Source organism: Olea europaea, chromosome 15 (assembly GCF_002742605.1).
Source record: "Olea europaea var. sylvestris chromosome 15, O_europaea_v1, whole genome shotgun sequence".
In the NCBI taxonomy this organism is placed as follows: domain Eukaryota; kingdom Viridiplantae; phylum Streptophyta; class Magnoliopsida; order Lamiales; family Oleaceae; genus Olea; species Olea europaea.
The window spans coordinates 16661672-16664190 of NC_036251.1; the positions used below are offsets into that span (position 1 = coordinate 16661672).

At 40.1% G+C, this 2519-nt stretch overlaps 1 pseudogene; it reads right to left on the reverse strand.

Moving 5' to 3' along the window:
• Positions 1-144: 144 nt before the first annotated feature.
• LOC111410301 overlaps positions 145-2519 on the reverse strand; it is a 9273-nt pseudogene continuing 6898 nt past the window's right edge.

A 2519-nucleotide genomic window follows, 5' to 3' on the forward strand; every position in this document is an offset into this window, starting at 1 on the left:
CACCCCCCCCCCACCCAAAAAAAAAAAAAACATGAAATTTAAGAAGTTACCATACAACTTTTTCATGAAAATACATAAATTTACCCACCCAAGATTTAAAGCCATTTAATGATAGAGCATTAACCATTAATCAACTCATTAACATGTTAATAAACCGTGAAACTTCCTAAACCAATAAATTGTCGATCCATAATACAAGCTTGTCAGTCAACAAGGAACCGTAGGATTACACACCACACAAAAACAGCAGTAGATATGCGGCAAGGATACAAATTCCACAATACAACGAACAATATTTTAAAAGAATGAAGTAACAAAAACATTGACAAAAATTTACAAGGAGCTAATAGTTCGTCAAAAGAAAAAAGAAAAGAAGGATTACCGGGTTTGGGGAATGAATTCTCTAGATATACTATTGCCTTCTCATCTTGCCTCTTCATGTTGCACCACATACGGATAGCTGAGCATATATCCAACTGCCCAACCTTCAAGAGAGATGAACAAAACGCTGCAGCAGTCACTTGCTAGAACCAGGTGCTCGGCCAATAAGCCTACACTGTTCTGGAAGTAATGAACACGTCACTTGCTCATTCACAGGGAAAAGTTCACCATCAATGCCGCAGCCATTGTGTGCGCGCTTGCCAGGTTTAATCTTCACTGACTTGACCTGCATCACCAGCTCATTGCAATTAAAGTCTAGCTTCTAATCAAGAACTCCCAACACTTCAGAGTTTTTAATTAGAAATCAATCTGTTGCGGCAGTTCAATTGACTGGAATTTAAACAGGTAAATCTGTAATTTATCAATCATCCCCAACCTATGATACAACTACCCAATGAAAATGTTTATTCCGCAAACAGAAAAATGCCTATAAACATAGACTATCAAGTATAAGTTTCTGTTAGCCTGAAAATTTAAGGCTTATAATTTCAGAACTTGACTAACATCAGCAGGACTGCTTGATTAAAGTTGATGGGGAGGTGGCTTTATTCTTTTGAAAATAATACTGCAACCAAATGATTATGCCAACGAAATGTTTTCAGCACCCTCAGTAGCCAAGGACTAAACAGGTATGACACTCAGACTGCTTCATAACCAGGAGAATGTGTGAGCACATATTTGTTTTTCCATTTGCTTCTATTTGTGTGTGTGTGTGCTTGTGTGCTTTGGGTGTTCATTAAAAGACAAAATTGGGTAGGCCAGGGTGGAGTCCCAAATTTATGACAAGTGCTCTTACCTTAACATATTCAACATAAGGTAGGGAAAGGTGTCTACCCATTTGCAGACATAAGAAGAATCTCAACAGCCTCAGCCTCCCAGTTCCGTGAACCAACAACAAATCCAAGGTGTTGTCATCATATTGCGCCCTTGGGGCCACCACCTGAGAACTCAAACTTTGAACAGTTTTACACGAGTGATTGCATACCAAGACACCGAGAAGATGACCTTTGGTGACAACCCAATTCTCTTCAGATTTATCTACCATTTCCTTCTTTTCACTGGCTTCAGAGTCCTCTGATCGCATGGGCAATTTAATAGGATTTTCCACATCCCAGTTAGGCTCAGTGTCCCATCTGGGCTCAGCATCCCAAATTGGCCCAGGATCTGATATTGTTGATGAAATATCCTCTTTGTCAGTATTCCCCCAGGAGGACCTATAGGGATCAATGGTGACAGTCAATCCTGTCCGTCCTTTATCTGCCCTCGATTTTGACCTGGTCCTGGCCCCACTAGGAGTAACCGTGTGGGGTAGCTGAGGATGGATAACTTCTGGGTCAGCAGTCAATTTGCTTCTTCCGGCTGATAGACGTTTTGATTTTGGATCTATGGCACGCACATACTCGGATGGTTCGGCACTGCTACAGGTAGCATCCATGCCTGCCTCGGACATTCGACTTGGGGTCATTATTGAATCAATACTTGATAGGCTAGAGGCACGAGGAAGGCCTTCCTTGCTTGATCTTCTCATAATATCGGTGTAGAGCTCTGACAATGCGATGACTTCGAGGTCAGAAGAAACTTTACCCTCTCCAGCTTCAGTCACGGCTGGAAGATATTCCACTCCATAACTATACTTTGGCAAGCACAAGAATTTGAGAAAACCAGCAACAAAGTAACGTAAAGGACCAAATCGTTTCTGATGTTTCTCAGAAAGTTCCAAAACTGCAATTAGCAGAAAGAGATGGAGTTCAGTCCAAGCCCAATCAAAGATAGGTCACATGATTAAATGTCCAATAACTTCAGAGAAAGAATTACAAAGAAAGACAACCGCATTAAACTGAGCTAAATGGTTTGAAACCAACATAGATCGAAAAGGGTCAACGTATTATTATCTTCACGATATATCAATGAATCAGACAAAAAAGGCAACATAGATTGCAGTCATGTAGCACTTTCTTTTTAAACTGGCTAGACTATGAGTTAATTTTGTGATTAGAAATAATGTGTGAATCATAATTTATTTTTGATATACAAGATGTAACGTGTTTTATATTGTGTTCCTACAATCCAAAGGGAGA